Source organism: Panthera leo, chromosome D1, assembly GCF_018350215.1.
Source record: "Panthera leo isolate Ple1 chromosome D1, P.leo_Ple1_pat1.1, whole genome shotgun sequence".
Taxonomy (NCBI): domain Eukaryota; kingdom Metazoa; phylum Chordata; class Mammalia; order Carnivora; family Felidae; genus Panthera; species Panthera leo.
In genome coordinates this window covers 94,354,227-94,372,336 of record NC_056688.1, presented here as the reverse complement: position 1 = coordinate 94,372,336, position 18,110 = coordinate 94,354,227, and the positions used below count along the sequence as shown (strand labels likewise).

Below are 18,110 nucleotides of genomic sequence, written 5' to 3'. Positions count from 1 at the left end.
TTTGTAGAATATGGAAATGGTTATTCTTTAGGTTATATAATTCTGAGAAACTTTGTATTTTGAGGACAATTTGCAGTTTACAGAGGCAAAACAGGCAACATTTTGTAAGGGAGAAAACAACATAAGCATTTCAAAATAAGAAAATTTTAATAAAGTATAAATAATTCACCCAAAGGATGTTCAATTATTTAAACTCCCTTTCCTGTGATGTTCAGTAAGTCAGGAGTATTACATGCATTTTTGACTTACGATATTTTAAACTTACGATGAGTTTATTGGACATAACCCCACCATAAGTTGAGGAAGATCTGTACTCTTCTTTTCTCAGGTAGCATAATAAAGAACACATATACATCATTTATCACAGTTTAGATTCCTTTTGATGACAGTAATAGAAGATGCAAATCAAACTAATTGTAAAAGATAAGGAAATATAGTCTCACCTATCTAAAATAGGAGTAAGAACTTTGAAGAAGCTTAATATAGCGAGTCAAATAAATGATTCCAAAAATGTTATATCCCCTTTCAATTCTGCTTCTGTTGTCTTTTTGCATATATTCAGAGCACTGGCTTCAACAAATGTTTTTATATGACAATGCCTATCAAAAATGTGTCTCAAGGAGCCTTGGTGGCTCTTGCTCGGGTCATGATCTCATGTTTCATGAGTTCAAGCCCTACGTCCAGCTCTGTACTGACAGCACAGAGCTTGCTTAGGATTCTCTCTCTCCTCTCTCTGCTCTTCCCCTGCTTGCTTTCTCTGTCTCTGTCTCTCAGAAATAAATAAACTTAAAAATGCATCTCAATGATTGTTTTGATTATTATACTAGGTTTATTTTTATTTTTAAATTTTTAAATTGTTTTTATATTTACTAGATTGAGATGAAAAATATTATAGGTCTTCTCAATTCCATTCCTTTTCAGAAACAGAAAATAAATGGTTATAATGAAAAGTAAGATTTCCCTGAATATACACCTTCTAAAGTTGAAATATTATAAGCTTTGCGCAGTGGCACTATCGTAGCCAATGAGGTTTATCCGAGGCGCGATTATTGCTAATTGAAAACTTTTCCTAAAGTTGAAATATTATAAAGTTAACAATAGAGTTTTAATATTAAATTCTGCATTCTATTTTGCCTCTCACAATTAATTTTCTCAAATCTTCAATTACTTTTGTGGGAGTAATTTCAATGTTTCCCTGTTTTTAAGCTTTATTTTTAATAATTGCAACTCATTAAATCTTAGGAAGCTGACAGTTTCTATTTTTGTTTCATTTCTTGAATAATTTGATTAAAGATTTTCAATTGATTTTGAACAGAATGCAACCAAAATTTGAAGATCTTGTTTTCAAAACAAGTCCAATACCACTGTGGAAATCTTAAGTTGCTTTTCAAAGTAATTCTTGAAATTTAAACCATTGCTAAAATCCAGCTGATGGTGGGAAGAAAAGAGAAAGCACAAACTCATACTGAAAAGTTTTTTTAATGCAACATCAACTTAATTATACACACACACAAATTGAGTCTTTTTTAATCTCTGTACATAAAGTAAGTATACATTTTGACTATAATTATTTCAACACAATCATTAATTTGTGTCCTATAAGAAATTCCAAGTGTATTTCTGGTCAATAGTTATTTGTTGTTGTTGTTGTTTATTTGTTTGTTTGTTTAATTTCAAAAAGACCAATGATTGTACCATAATACTGTGCTCTAACAAATTAGTATTTCATATTTTTTATCATTGCAAAAACTAAATATTTTAGCTCTGATACTGAGTACTTTAATAGCATTCACACTGGTGTTATGTATTTAAAGAAAATGAATTTGTATAACTTTACTTGAATCCCATGAATTGGATGATAAAACTGAATCCATTACTGGAATTAACTGATTTTCTACGGAAGCATCTGATAACATTGTATCATTTAACTGTGCAGTTCTGCTAATGGAATCAATGGTGTCATCTATTCCTTCACTTTTCTTATCTGCTTAAGAAAAAGTCAGTAGATCTAAATGAAAAGTCATATTTTATGGCATATTATATTAATGTCTTTTCTGAAGCTGGACATACCTGTCATTTATGGCTCACTTTATTTTATTTTTCAAAATTAAAACATTTTTTTCAATGTTTATTTATTTTCGAGAGAGTGCGATCAGGGGAGGGGCAGAGAGGAAGGGAGACACAGAATCTGAAGCAGGCTCCAGGCTCCAAGCTGTCAGCACAGAGCCGGATGCTGAGACCTAACCCATGAATGGTGAGATCATGACCCAAGGCAAATTTGGACGCTTAACTGACTGAGCCACCCAGACGTCCCTATTTTTCAAAATTTTAATTTAAATTCTAATTAACATATAGTGTAATACTGGTTTCAGGAGTAGAGTTTAGTGATTCATCACTTTCATATAACACCCAGAGCTCAATACAACTGCCCTCCTTCATACTCATCACCCATTTAGCCAATTCCCCACCCACCTCCCCTTCATCAACACTCAGTTTATTCTCTAGTTAAGAGTCTCTTATGGTTTGCTTCCCTCTTCCCCGCCCTTCCTCTATGTTCATCTGTTTTGTTTGTTAAATTTTTGTGGTTTGTTTAAACGGGTAACACTTTTGAAATAAATACTGATGCTGTTTCTGAAGATTTATGTTCTCTAGCTTTCCTTTCCTGATAGTAAATGGTAAGAAATACCAAGCCAATATTTTATTCAACTTAAACATTTACCAACTTTTGAGAAATAGAAATTCTGGAAATAATTTTTTAAATTAATTCATTTATTTTGAGAGAGACAGAGACAATGCGAGCAGAGAAGGGGCAGAGAGAGAGGGAGAGAGAGAGAGAATTCCCAGCAGGCTCTGCACTGTCAGCTGCAGAGCCAGACGCAAGGCTTGGACTCACGAACCGTGACATCTTAACCTGAGCTGAAACCGAGGATCAGTCACTTAACTGACTGAGCCACCCAGATGCCCCTGGAAATAATTTTTTAATTGTCTAGCTATTGCTACCAAAAGAGTTTATTGCAATAATAAAATAAAATAAAATACCATCAAACAATAAATTAGGTAAGTATCTATAGATTTACAAGATTCAATAAATATAAAAAACACAGCAGGAATGGTAAGACTATTCTATTGATTAGACTATACAGTTATTGATTAGACTATTGATTAGACTATACAATTACTATTTTTTGCACATTTCTCAGGTACACATCAACCTACAATTTCACATTGACTTGACTAACTGAAGGTCTCATGGATTCCATCAAAAGTCATAGCACTAATCCTGTCATAAATGGCTGTATTCAAGTGGCCAGTAGGGGGCAGCTAATCAAAGACTTCTCCCACTACGGCTCTCAACCTGAAAAGTGTAGCTGTTTGCTAGTTGTCCTATCATAATCATTCTATTTTATCAGAAAATATTATGCATTCTTCTCTTGCAAGGGACATGTTATATTATCTGGAAAAGGAGAGAGGAAAAAGGCTGGTAATCTGATAGCCATGTGTTAAAGTTAGAACAGTGTTCAGTGCACATGAGTGTTATCCATTATTGTACAAGATCATGGCAGGAACAGGAAGTAAAATTTTAATGCAACTATTATTAATAATGCATTACCAAAAAATGAAAAACCTAAGACAAATGTCGAACTGAACAGGACTTGAGACAATAGGCATATATTTCAGACAAACTTGGTAAATATTCACCTATATATTATGTTTGTTGTGATTATTAATTTAAACTATGTAAACAAATTGTAAAGGTTGAAAAAATAAAAAAAACACAAAACACTAAACCTCACATTTATGTTAATGATGCCTACTTTTATTATTTCTACTGTGCTAACATGGTTCAGATTTCAAATTTCCAGATCAGTCTGAAGCAGGTATAAAGGCAAAAGCATATCAGTGAGTCTTATGGAATGGAATCAAATCTGACTCTGCCAACCCTTTGCTCTGTGACCACTGTCACAGAAACTGTTTCTCTGAAATGCAGCAATATGGGGATGATAGTGCTGCCATTAAAGAGGTTTCATAAGAATAGCATAAGTGAGGGGTGCCTGGGTGGCTCAGTCGGTTAAGCGTCCGATTTTGGGTCAGGTCATGATCTCGCGGTCCGTGAGTTTGAGCCCCGCGTCAGGCTCTGTGCTGACAGCTCAGAGCCTGGAGCCCGTTTCAGATTCTGTGCCTCCCTCTCTCTCTGATCCTCCCCCGTTCATGCTGTCTCTCCCTGTCTCAAAAATAAATAAATATTTAGAATAGCATAAGTGAATGATAATGAAATTTTAATATTATTGTATTAGTTTAATAATTTATTTTTCCTCTGTATGCCCCTCTTCCTTCACTTTTATGTCAAGAGTGTGATGCTACCCATCCAACTGCATTAGAAAGATTAAAAATCCCCACGTGAGGCTCCGTGCTGACAGTGTAGAGCCTGCTTAGAATTCTCTCTCCTTCTCTCTGCCCGTGCCCCACTCAGTCACTCCGTCTCTCTATCAAAATAAATAAACTTAAAAAAACTTTAAAAAAAGAAGAAAGACTAAATTAGAGGTAGTGGCTACCTATATGAAATCTCTCTTCTCTAATTTTTCCTGGAATGGGAACCTACTTAAGTGTTGGCAAAAGTATCTATAATCAGTCTATACTGAACATAACAGTTGGTAGATTTGTGGAAGAAATGCCACTGTTTAAAGGTCTAATGGTACATTTTGGATTCTGGGACTCCCAGTGTAGTCTCGGCAATGTCTGGGACTCTTTTTTTTTCTTTTTCCAATTGTGGGCATGAAGAATTAGGAGGCCAGTTTAGGGAAGGAAAATTGTGTATGTCAAAATGTTATAGTTTTTTTTAAAGACACTAGGATTCAAAAAAGCGCAAAGTAACAGTTCCTTTGTGTTTCTCCAGAGATTGACTTTTGTTGAATCTAAATGACCTTGTGACACATAAAACAAGTGAATTACCAGATATAGAAAGATTTAGCAAAAATATTTAAATAAAATAAAATAACTTGATGCAAAACCAAGGGTTATAAATATGTCATTCATAGAAGAAGAACCCTGAAATGTTATTACATATGTGAAAAATTTCTCAACCCTGCTGATCTAGGAATGGCAAACATGAGACAAACAAAAATGAAACACACAAATATGACACACCATTTCACGCCCATCATAGAAGCAAAAATAAAGTTTAACAGTAGCAAGTGTTGGTGAAGATGTGGGGAAATGGAATCAAAGTGATGTTAACACATTGCAAAGCGATTTGACAATGCTTAGTAAAATTGATAATGTGCAAACCCTATAAGATTTGTATTTCTGGGCTTATATCCCATGGAAATTCTCTAACACGTATAATAGCATATCTGTGCAAGAATATTTGCGGCAACATTGTTAATAATAGTAAAACACTAAAACTTACCAAAATCTGATACTGAAAGGATGAAAAAATGAAACAAGAGGGGCGCCTGGGTGGCTCAGTCGGTTAAGCGTCCGACTTCAGCTCAGGTCACGATCTTGCGGTCCGTGAGTTCGAGCCCCGCGTTGGGCTCTGGGCTGACGGCTCAGAGCCTGGAGCCTGTTTCCGATTCTGTGTCTCCCTCTCTCTCTGCCCCTCCCCCGTTCATGCTCTGTCTCTCTCTCTGTCTCAAAAATAAACGTTAAAAAAAATTTAAAAAAAATGAAACAGGATACGTTGCTATTTGAGAGAAATAGCAATTTGAAGAATGATGCATCAAATAAGTATATTTGCCAAGTTAAAACCCTATATAACACTATAAATTAACTCACGTAAGTGGGTGTTGCCTATCTATATATCAGTATATATCTATCAGGAATCTTTATGCAGTCATAAATCTATCCATCTTTCTATCAGTCAGTCCACAGATATATCCATCTGTATTTTTTAACAAACTAGAATTATACCCATCAAATTTGTAAACATAGTTGCCCAGGCATGAGAAGGAAGTTGCCTGGGATGGGATGAAACAATAAAGGAAAACACACTTTAACTTTATCCATAATATATATATTTTTGCAGTTAGAAAAATAGACACAGCAAATTTCACAAAAATAACTAGTGTCTATTTTAGGTGCACATACAATTATTAGTTACACCATTCTTCTTTTTATTTTAATCTTCTTTCTTATTTTCTAAAAACAATGCTTTAAATGAAAGAAATCAATATATACAATACTGGAATTTTAGCCCTTGAAATCTGAATGTATTTTTATTGACTAGAGAAGGCAAACATGGTCATGTGTTTGCAACATCTGCAATGAGCTAATGGGGCAACTCATAAGGGAATGGAATTTGGCATTTGTCCAGAGGACCCAGATCTACACAAATCTTGTCCTGTTAATTCTGTCTGCAGTGAGAGAAGTGGCTCTAAGAAATAAAGTAATTATGGCAGATCAGAGGTAGAGGAGAACTCAAGAAACCATCCAGGATGATCCTGTCATTTGAGTGATGAAGAAACTGAGGTCCAGGCAACAGAAGGAACTTGGCAAAAATGACATTGGCAATCAGTTCTCTGGACTTCCAGGTAAGCACACCACACAGAATTATAGGTGTCGTCTTCTGGGGACCCAAATTACTTGTTCCTACTCCAATGACTTTTGCTTCTGGGCAAAAGCAATGAAGTCAGTATCAATGCTAATTAACCATTTCTGTATTCTGCCCTGAGCCAGATAGCCAGGGTGCAGACATCAGCAAGGATCTACCTCAAGGTCTGAGCTTCTATCAGCTGCCAGTTCAGCTCAAGGGAGCCCTCCCCCAGCTCTGCCCCCAGTCCCTACATCCCCATGCCAGCTGCGTCTCTTATGGCTTTGGCTTCACTCTCATTGATTTTGGGAAAGCTCGAAGGGCAAAGTTTCTTCTTGAGAGATGCAATGTTGCAGGGCTTGGGAGGCCTGGAATGGGCTTATTAATAAAGGCTGGTATTAATTAAGAGAAGGTCAAGGGGGTTTAAACACCTATTGCTCTGGAAGGACAACTTGGCATGAAGTGAGTGACTGTTATTGATTAAGCATTTTGATTGCCTGCTTGGATAGTCAATCAATAGTAAAGAGTCAGATTCTTCAAAATATTAAACAGACGAAGACAAGGATTTTAGATTGGGGCTTGAATTCCTAATGTTTTGGTAAAAAGTTAGGAAGAAAGCTCTTTGCATCCAGGTGAATTACGGGAGAGTAAGTGGAGGCGGAGTGATGGATTATTGAACTACTTGAAAAGCAATAGTTGCTGCCTGTGGCTTTTGTAATTCACTCTGTGAACATGTATCCTGAGGCTTGTGGTAAGAGTACATCAGATGTAATGGGTACTTTTTCAGCATCAGAATGTAAGGGAGATTTTTCTTCCAATTAAGGATAGGAAAGCAGCTCCTTAATGAGGAATCTATTTCAAACGTTAAAGGAAGGTAGTAACAATTTATCGTTCTCATTTTATAACTGAAAATAGCCCAACAATCCTAAAAATAGTGCTTCTAAGCTCTAAAAGAGAGGCTTTGTCAGGACTGAAGGATCGCGCCATTTCTACCTCCGGAGGTGAGAGTTTGCATTTATATGGTGCTTAGTAGGGACCAGGCAATGTTGACTCATTTATTTCTCACAATAAACCTCTGAGGCAGGTACTAATACATCTTCATTTTATAGACGGGGAAAAGATCATATAAAGATTATTTCGCCTAATGTCACTCAGCTGTCAATAGCAGAATTATGGTTTGAATTGAGGAAGTCTGTATTCCTAACCACCCAGCTAGTAATTTTTAAATTTTAACTCACGTGGGAATCACCCTGAGGCCTTGTTAAAACATAAAATACTGGACTTCATTTCCAGATTTAGTAGGTCTGGGGCGGGACCCAAGAATTGAATTTCTAACAAGATCCAAGTTAATGCCAATACTGATAGTTTAAGATTTAGGCTTTGAGGACCACTGCACTAGACTCTGTGTGCCATTTCTTTGCTCCCTAAGCTTCTACAAGTATTCACCCTGTAAGTGGTACACATGACTCTCAGCAGTTCCTTTCAGGTGTGGGGTCAAAATTAAATCACCCAAACAGGGGCACCTGGGTGGCTCAGTGGGTTAAGCTTCTGACTTTGGCCCAGGGCATGATCTCACAGTTCGTGGGTTCGAGCTCTACATCGGGCTCTGTGCTGACAGCTCAGAGCCTGGAGCCTGCTTTGGATTCTGTGTTTCCCTCTCTCTCTGCCCCTCTCCTGCTCATGCTCTGTCTCTTTCCCTCTCTTTCAAAAATAAATAAATGTCAAAAAAAATAAATCACCCAAACATAGCACCATGGATTTTGAAAACATTTTGATCAGTAAAATAGATCAAAAAGAAATACAAAAGCATCAATCAAAGGGTAAGTGCACCAGGCATATTATTATACTTGAGGTCTAGAAATGACATGTGTTGTGACTAAGGCTTATCATTTGTGAATTGAACATAGCCATGAACATAGCTGGGTGTCATTTTCTATTATTTGATGGTAATTGCCCTATACTCAATTATTTGCAGATGGCCCACAATGTATATTTTTATACCCTTGGGCTGCTTCCTTTTTTTTTTTTAAATTTTTTAATGTTTATTTTTGACAGAGAGAGAGAGGCAGAGAATGAACAGGGGAGGGGCAGAGAGAGAGGGAGACACAGAATCTGAAGCAGGCTCCAGGCTCGGAGCTGTCAGCCCAGAGCCTGACGTGGGGCTCAAACTCACAGACCCTGAGATCATGACCTGAGCCGAAGTCAGACGCTCAACCGACTGAGCCACCCAGGCACCTTGTTTGGGCTGCTTCCTTTGACTGAAATGCTCCTTCACTCCTTAATGACAGACATCCTATTTACACTTCAAGACCCCACTAACCCTCTGTTGTGAAGCGTAAAGTTTCTCATGGTTGAGAATGACCTGAAGTGATAACTGTTCTCTAGATCAGTTTGTGGCCAAAAAAAGAAAAAAAAAATAGATGAACAAGTGAGTAACTTGAGATCATCCCTTATTTTTCTTATTCATCCCTCTTGGCTGCCATATCAAGATGTCCTTATCTTAATCATTGTATTTTTCCTGTTTACTCGCTTCTCTTTGGCCTTGGGTATTGAGTGCCTCCAGTTCAGACACCAGAAGAATGTAAAGAATATGTGGCTGAGGACTTTGTTTAACTTTGTCCATTGTGAGCTTCCAGGAAACAGCCGCATCAGCTCATCAAACAACTCTAAATTTCCATGAACTTCTCTAGAAAGTTCAACTAATGATGGGAGGTCTCAATTACCTTTGAAGTTCAAAAACCTTCAAATGTCTGGCAAAATCAAAGCTATTGAAATGCATAGAACCTCCTAATAGAGCCTGCTTTATCCTTGAATCTTCCATGGCCCCATTTTTATGGCCTTACAGAAACACTACCTAGCTTTGGAAGTTGATATCAAAAGAACATGAAGATGACTCCTAAATCTTCTGCTAAAAGAATGAAGGTTGACAATGTTGCTGTTTGACTCTGATTCAGACAATGGTCAGAGAGAAGTGACTGGCTTGAGATTGTAGGGAAGAAAGGCATTTCCCCTTTTCTCTTTTAGGTTCTTTGGCTTAATAAGCAAATTGACATAAGACAGATTAACAGGGATAAAAAATAACAAATTTAATTTTGCTCATGTGGGAGCCCCAGAAGTATGAGGCTTTCCACTAATCAGGCAATTGAGACTTACATGCCATCCTGAGCTAAGGAGAAGGGATAGGGATCTGGGACTTCAAAGGGAGAGAGACAATTTATAGGAGGATGAGAGGAGCAAATGTCTGCCAAACAAATGTTTACCATGTCATACAAATAAATTATTCCAGGTAAAAGCTCTCTTCCTGGTACAAGCCTCTTGTCTAAATTATTTTAGATAGTTAAGGGAGAAGTAATAAGCTCTTCTTAAGTCTGTTGAGTATTGGTTGTCTTCTTCTCAAAATAATACACATGCCAAAGTAGCAATTTTGAGGTGGCCTGCCCTGCACCTCATCCGAATCTACCACTCTCCTTCTTCCTAAGGTGCATATGCTGCTTTGGATTTGATAGACTTTAAGGTCAGAATCAGAAGGAAATTAGCCACTTCCACATCCCCTGGATGGAAGCCAGGCTTCCTTGTCTTCTGCAAGTAATTAGGAAGTTGGTAATAGACTATCCTGGAATTCAGAGGCAGGAGACTTCACAGAAGGAGGTCTTGTCCTGTTAAGTATCAACCATGGCAAACCTCAAATGTTGGTTTTACAGATAAGGACATCTGAGGCTGAGATGTGGTTGAGAAAGCAGAGAAGTGCCAGAGCTAGGATTCCAAGTTAAGTACTTCAGATTCCAGACTTTATACATGCAGTTTCCATTTGAAAAAACAAAACAGAACAGAACAAAACAATAACATTAAAACAACAACAACAACACCTATACAGCACAAACAGTGCAGATTGTCCTGAAACACTGCATTAATCTCAGAGCATTACCTAGACTTTTAAAGATGACCCTTTTACTGAGATGATTTTTTTTTTTGCAAAATTGTGTGATCTCCAGGGACTTCTTTCTTAAACGCTTGCTAATCCATTAAGAAATGTGCATCTCTGAAATCTTTTTGGCCTTACAGACATTTATTGTGTGACTTCTAGAAGTCCTGCACTGTGGAGAATTTAGAAGGAGGTAAAGTAGTGAAAATAACAGGAGCTATGGGGCCATACAGCCCTGTTTCAGTCTTCCACCTGCCTCTTCAAATAGCTTTGTGCAAAATACTTTCTCTCTCTGATCATTAGTTTCCCCTATTGATATTGTGATGTTGAAATAAGATAATATATATGAAGTATTTCACAGATCCTTAAAAAAATGTGCATTCTAGTTTATAAGGGCAACTGCTATTATTATTCCTAATGGAAAAAGAGAAGCCTCTTTCACATTAGGCATTTTGTTTGAAGATGTACCTAGAGTATTGGTAGAGGAGGAAGTGAGCAACTTCTTTAGGCCAGTTCCCTAGAGGGTGCAATTACTGAGAACAGTTAAGCAGAGTTTTTACCCCAATGGCCAGAAAGCTCTGACTCACAGCTGTTCACTATCTCAAACATGGATTCCGCTGACAGGCTTTAGAGAGAGGATTACCTGACAGAGTCTCCACCAGGGACTAGGTTATCAAAAGCTGCAGCTTTTGCAATAGTGCTATTAAAACCTTGAGCCACAGCTCTCTCTGGCCTGTGCTGGGCTCAGACCATTGGCTTTATTTGCTTCTCACAAATCATGAGACCCTGCATGTTTGGGCCACCATTAGCATCCTTATGAGCCGAGAAACTTTAACATTCCAGTCATGGGATAGATAATCACTAGAACTTGGTTCCTAAATACAAGTCCCAGGAGCTGAGTACCTACAGTGTGCTACCCATGACATATCACACTTGCCTTTTGGAATTTTCTATCCCCTTAAGGCTCTAGTGCAAAGTTGATTTATTGTTTATGGCTTTATTGTTTTCTTATTGTTGATTATTGTTTATGGCTCCCCATAATGGCTCCCCATGTCATGGCTCCTTTCACTTGGTGAAAACATAGCCTACCACTAAAGAAGTGAAGAGGCCCCGATACTCCTTTTTTTCCATCACCTCAAGGTACAGTACAGGCATATGAGCTAGGCTTGGCCAATTGGATATTTCTGTCACTTTGAAGTGGAGCCAGTGGTACAATAAAACATGTTCAGTGCTAGCAGCAAAGATGCATCCAGCATCTGTGGTGCCTGTGGCATCTGGACTGGTGGTATCTCCCGCTATTAACCATGTTGTTCCTATTCTGATGTGACTATAACTGTAGTACTAATCCCTTTAGCTTCCTTGACATTCCGCCTATTTTGACTCTCTAACAACTGAAGTGCTTTGCTTCATTCCTGACCATTCTTCATTTTATGAACTATCCATTATGCTTTCAATACATTATCTTTCTACCCACACAAAGCAGATTTGTTCTCATTATTTACAATCAAGATTGATACAAATATAGTAATATTGAAATAAGTAATCCCAAATTTAAAAAAAAAGAGAAAAGAATGTTATGAAGGGAAATTAAAGGATGCTACCAAGGATATTAGCCTGACAAATGAAATATATAGGTGCTTTGTCTTCTTTTAACTATAGATTCTGCATTTTCAACAAAAATATCTCACAGGTTCATGGAATTGATAGAGCAAAAGAAAAAGGTCATCTTGTCCAAACAGCCCATCTTAAGGAAGGGTGTTCTGCCCTGGAGAGGGTGACTATAGCAAATCTATGGCAAAGCCAACTCTAGAAAATACAAAACTCCTTTTCCCTAACTATGTGCTCCTTCTGATGCAAACCTAGTTTCTTAAATTTGAGAGTGAAGAGATACATTTTAATAGAATGAAAGGTTGATGTGGAATGGGGCATTTTTTTCTGACCTTATAAAACCCAGCCCCACTCCAGGGTAATGGGATGAACATTGAGATTATAAATAGAAACAGTCTGGAAAGTTTGGACTTTAGAGTGTAGGCAGTGGTGATTTGTGAGGGAACAGGCGAATGAATGATCTCTTAATAGTGTTATTCCACTTCACATTTATATGATACCTTACAGCCTATTAACAATAGTACTAGGAGGAACAAAACGTTGCTTAACTGCCTCCATTTCCCCTTTCTGACTCTCCAGTAGAGTTTGTGAGCTCCTCTTCTGTTCCAGGGCCATGCCATGCACCTAAGAGAACGTACTGCAGTGTGTTGTACTCTTCCAGTTACTGCAGGGTCAGCTATGAGTTCCTTGAATCCACAGTTCTGCTCCCCTTGTTTAAGACTCCACTGATGAGCTCCAAACTAATATTCTACCGTCACGTGATAGGCATGTGTTAGCTATGTACTCAGCAAATGAATACAGGATGAGTGAATGTTAGGGGACAGATGGTCAGTTAAGTTGACACATAAAACTAATCATCATAGCCATGACCAGCAAACATGCACGTTTCTGATCATAGTGATAACATCTGGCTATCTCTCAATCCTGATTTTTTCTTCTTTTATGTGCCCCCCTCCAAAGTTCAGGTCTGTTCCCATTGTCTTAAGTATCTAAGATCATGTGCCTTCGTATGCCCGTCTTCTGCCCCTTCCCAGCCCAGTCAGCCTTCATTAGCTTTCCTTGGCATAATTAATTCTTCATTTTCTTTTTCAATCTATTGTTAAGGCATCTGCTCTATATCTTTCTTCCTGTAGGGATTTCCTTTGTCTTTTTCAATAGACTTTCTAGGTGTTTTATCAGAAACACCTGCCTCATGCTAATCAAATCTGTTGACTTCCAAAGCTATTGTTTTTATAGGGCTTTTGACAGCCTATATTAAAAATCAAATGCTGAATCTATTTCCCTTTGCATTACTGATGTAATGATCTAATTCTCCTTGACTTTTATCACAGTGTCTAGTATATAAATAAATATCTAACAAATGTGAGCTATAATAAACTCTTACTATCGTTATTATTACTAGTATTTCTAGCATTACTGATGAAGGAGGATGTGGCAAGTATTTAAGAATAGAGGAAAAACACAAACTCAGATTTATTGGTTCTAAAGTCTGGCAGTCATTCAAAGAGAAAGAGCTTGTTTTGAAAGGATTAATTTGTCCCAGGGATGCTACATGGACAAGAGGAAATAAAGAATGCAAGAAGCATCTTCATATGGTACCTGACATTATAGAAGGATTCTTGCACAGAGAAACAGGACACTGAGGCTTTTCTGTCCAGGAAGCAACTTTATTCGTTATGCCAGGAAGGGCTCAGTGGGTTCATACCTGAAAAACTGAGTCCCAAGCGCAGCAGGGTGTGGCTTCTTGCACAGTTTTTTCTCCTTTGTCTCCCATATATAGTAACACACAGTCTGAATGGGTGGTCTATGTTACAGAGTCGCGAGGAATGTTGTGCATATGCATATAGCCAGGTTGCCTTCCCTTGTCTTGAGGTTTTCACCACATTCCTTAAGGAGGGGATCTACCACAATATAACAGATGCTCTGTAAATGTGGAATGAATAAATGACTATGTGCTAATGAAAGAGAAATACTAAAATAATGTCCAATGGGGATATATGTGAGATATGAGAATAGTCTGAATATTTTAGACTAGTAGGACAGAAAAGTCAAGTTTCACTTACAGATTATCATAGACATACATGCACACACACACACACAAATGGCTTTAGCACAATAGCTCTTACTCTCAAAAATATGTGAACAAAAAATGAAGAATGGGAAATTGGAACTACTGAAAGATAGGAGAAAAAAATAGCAGACAGGAAAGAAGGAAAGGAGGATGGTAGAAGGAAAGAACTAGAGGAAATGATGTGATTAAAGGGTTGCCTAGCAAACTCACAAAAACAAAATGTCAGTTCTGGATATTGGAATTTTCTAAATCACACTGATTATCTATTTATAGGAGTGTCTCCTCCTCTCTCCTAGACCACAAGCTCCTTAAAGGTAAGCAGTAGCTTTTTAGGCTGATCTTTGTAGCTTCCTTAATGTATTGCATATGCCATGCCCTTAATAAATTGAGAGAGAGAATGAATATAAGAATAATTGATTAATAAAAGAAGGCATGAAAAGAAGCAACCAACTAGAAAATATAAAGGATCAATTTTTTAAAAAGAAATTATTACCAAGCAGGTATAACTACATGAGTAGGGCCAGAGGCCTTTTAGGTATGATCTGACTGCCTACTGCCAAGGTCTCCAGCTCAAGAAATAACTACTCCACTGCCTATCAAAAAGCTTAAAGTTTTCTAATAGAATTCATTGCTTTGGCCTCAAGGGCTTTTCTGCCTTTAAGGTTTGTCTGCTAAATTACAGATATCTCTGGGATATATAAAATGTGAAGCTATTATCAGCTTGAACCTCAGGGGGGATTAGTTGATGGCTGGCTGTTGGGAAGGTATGTGCCTAGGAAGAAAAAGAAGAGAAGAGGAAGGGACCTAGATTACCTGAAAGTTTCATATGTCAGTTGTTTTACATATATTATCTCCTTTCATCCTTAAAAAACAAAACAATATCCAAACAAAATAGTGCATAGTACCTATTATTATTATATCCATTTTTACAGAGAGGAGTCAAGTTTATAGAAGGCGAATTGCCAGTCTGATTAACTCTGCCAGAAGGGAGCAGAGTTGGAATTTGAATGGAGATTTGTCAGGCTTCTTCCTTTCACTAGGCAGAGCTCTCTCCCAAAGGTCAGGAGGAAACTCCAGGTCCTGAAACATAATAATTTTATTTAGTACTGGAAATATTTTGACATTTCCCAGATTCCTTTTTAGAATGACGACTAACCCACCTGTATTAGTTTCCTAGGGCTGCTGTGTAACAAAATACCACAAACTGAGTGGCTTCAAAGAACATACATTTATTGGTTTATGATTCTGAAAGCTGGAAGTCTAAAATCAAGGTGTTGATAGGGCCACGCTCCCTCTGGAGCCCCTAGGGAAGGATTCTTCCTTGTACCTCCCAGCTTTTAATACCCTCAGGGATTTCTTGATTCGTGGCAGTGATAGGGTTTTGGAGCCTTGGGAGTCCAGAGCCAATGGCCAAGAAAGAATTCTCGAGATGTCTTTGGTGCAAAAAAGTGATTTTATTAAAACATGGGGATAGGACTTGTGGGCAGAAAGAGCTGCACTGGGGCTGTGAGGAGTGACTGATTATATACTATATACTATATTAAGGGAGGTTTCCAAAAGGATTTTCATATGCTAAAGAGAACTCATAAGATGCTGGAGGCCTAGTTATTGTCAAGCTAAGGTTGTTTTTCCCTTTAGCAAAGCATTACCACTAAGACAATAGGGAGTTCCTTGAGGAATGTTTTACTCTACCTGTATCAAGTGTTTGTCAATGGGCTACAGGTTATAAGGAAATTTAACTTTATCTGCCATTTCCTTCTTGACTTTGTTCCCCACATCACTAGGGAGGGGAGGGTGATGTTGGGACCCCAGGAAACTGAGTCTACAGGTTTCTGTGAAGAAGAGGCTATTGATAAAATTGCATTTTTCTTGTAATTTACTAAGATATTGGTAAAGTGATGGAGACTCAGGTGCTGCATGCCTGTGATCTCCATCAGCCAACCTTTGGTTTTTCCCTTTCCTTTGTTCTTCAGCAGCCAGGAGTACTTACATAACATCACACATAAGGGGCAGGGGAGGTGGGGGGTTTCAGGCTATCAGCTTCCTTATGCTTTCTCATCAGCAGCATTACCCCAATATCTGCCCCCATCTTATTACGGTCATAATCTCTGTCATTCTTTGTCTTCATGTGGTGTTCTCTTTCCTGTGTTCTCTTTTGCTTCTTACAAGGAAAACAGACATACTAGATTAGAACTCATCCTATCAAATATGACTTCATTTTAACCGGAATATGTCTGCAAATAACCTATTTCCAAATAAGGTCACATTCATAGCTATGGAAGCTAGGACTTCAATGTATCTTTTGGGGGGTACATAATTCAACCTATCACATTTATTTCACTTGATTTGTCCTGCAATTAAGCTATCTATCTATCTATCTATACATATATATATATATATATATATATATATATATATATTCACCAAGTGAGTCTGTTTCAGTGGAAGGTAGAGAAGGAAGAAACAAAGTAGACAAAAAGTTTATGCCTCATTTCTTTAAAGAAGGTGATTTTATTGTCATGCTGTGGGCAAGGGTCTCCTGCATTTGCATTCACTCTAGGAAAAGAACTCCAGAGGGATTAGTGCTTCCCAAAAGCTTGGCTGTTTTTACTGTATGAATATAATCTTGACTAAAGCCTTTCTGGCCATATTTCTAAGCAAAACAACTGAATATGTTGCCATTTTGGAGATGAAAATGCTATAAATGAGATTACTTTTGCATTGAATCTGGGTTGCAGTTGGAGGTGATTTATCCTTTCAAATGACCGATGGATTTGCAAGGCCCTCTAGAGTGATTGACTTTCTATTGCACATTGGCTGTTTTCTTATTTATGGTAAGCAAAAGACTTTAATGATCAGAGCTGGAGCAAGAACAATTTCAATTTTGCATTCAAAAGATAGTCTTCAGGAGGCATAAAACTCCTTGAATTTGTTTAGCTTCTTTTTTGTTTGTTTGTTTTCACATTTGTGGTGCATAGATTTTAGAGTCTCTGACTATTCCGATCCTGGCTATTATTCTGGGGCAAATTACTTATACTCAGTAGCTTTGGGGTGCACTGTACAATAAACAATGTAGAAGTTGTTTGCTATGTGGTGCTTTAGATAATAATTAGTCACAGCAAATAATGGAGTGGATTCTTACCTCTAGGAACTTACCTGTAGGCTCAGCACATTATTTCTGTCCTCTACATATTTCCCTACACAGGTCTGATTTCTAAGGCTGATATTTGAGAAGATGGTGGAAGGTCTGTCTCCCGATCAAATTCACTCTTAGTATTGCTATACAGACTTTCTTCCTTTACTCTCTCTTTTGACAGAGCCTTTCTGTGAGAGAATGGCACCTACTTCCAGAGAAATGTCAGCAAAATAGGCAATTAATATGAGTTGTCAGCACATCTCAGAGGCAGAAGATTAGGGTGAGTTCTTCAAGCATTATTAAAATTCCATCTTTAACACTTCTCATGATGGAGGGCAAATTTGTTCCTCAAAATGGAGAGTAATAGGATGAATTTCGAAAACATTCTTGCACCAGCCCACACCCATATACACACAGAGTTATCATTTCCTAGTATTTGCATTTATTTAATATGTAGTTTATTATTACCTTTTAATTACAATGTCTCATACAAGACATAAATGGCAGCAATCAGACTTTAGGTCTTCACAAAGCTCAAAATGCAATACATGGAATATGACAGATGTGTAAATGGTTTTGAAGAGGAGAAAGCACCAAAGTGGCCTTAATTTTTACTCAGCTTGACTAAACATCAGATAGCTTCTTCAGGTATCCATGCCCCGACCTCCCGCTCACACTGGCCTTTATAGTATCCAGAGGGCCTACTCACAAAGATCTTTCCCACATTTTCTTATTTACTTTAGTAAATCTATAATTGTAAATTCTTTTTCTACTCCTTTGAGAAGTAACTTGTTTTTAAAGTCTCTCACCAGTTTTAGAACCCATGACCATCCAAGGACTTGGG

General features: G+C 37.7%; 1 long non-coding RNA gene and 1 pseudogene across 1 annotated transcript; both read left to right on the top strand.

Annotated features, from left to right (window-relative positions):
• The first annotated feature begins 995 nt into the window (after positions 1 to 995).
• Positions 996 to 1,147, top strand: LOC122201581 (annotated as a pseudogene).
• A 5,226-nt stretch (positions 1,148 to 6,373) lies between these two features.
• LOC122201101 lies at positions 6,374 to 17,540 on the top strand. The gene is made up of 3 exons (XR_006194077.1): positions 6,374 to 6,530; positions 14,404 to 14,444; positions 17,448 to 17,540. It is a non-coding gene; the product is annotated as an uncharacterized LOC122201101 (long non-coding RNA).
• The last annotated feature ends 570 nt before the right edge of the window (positions 17,541 to 18,110 follow it).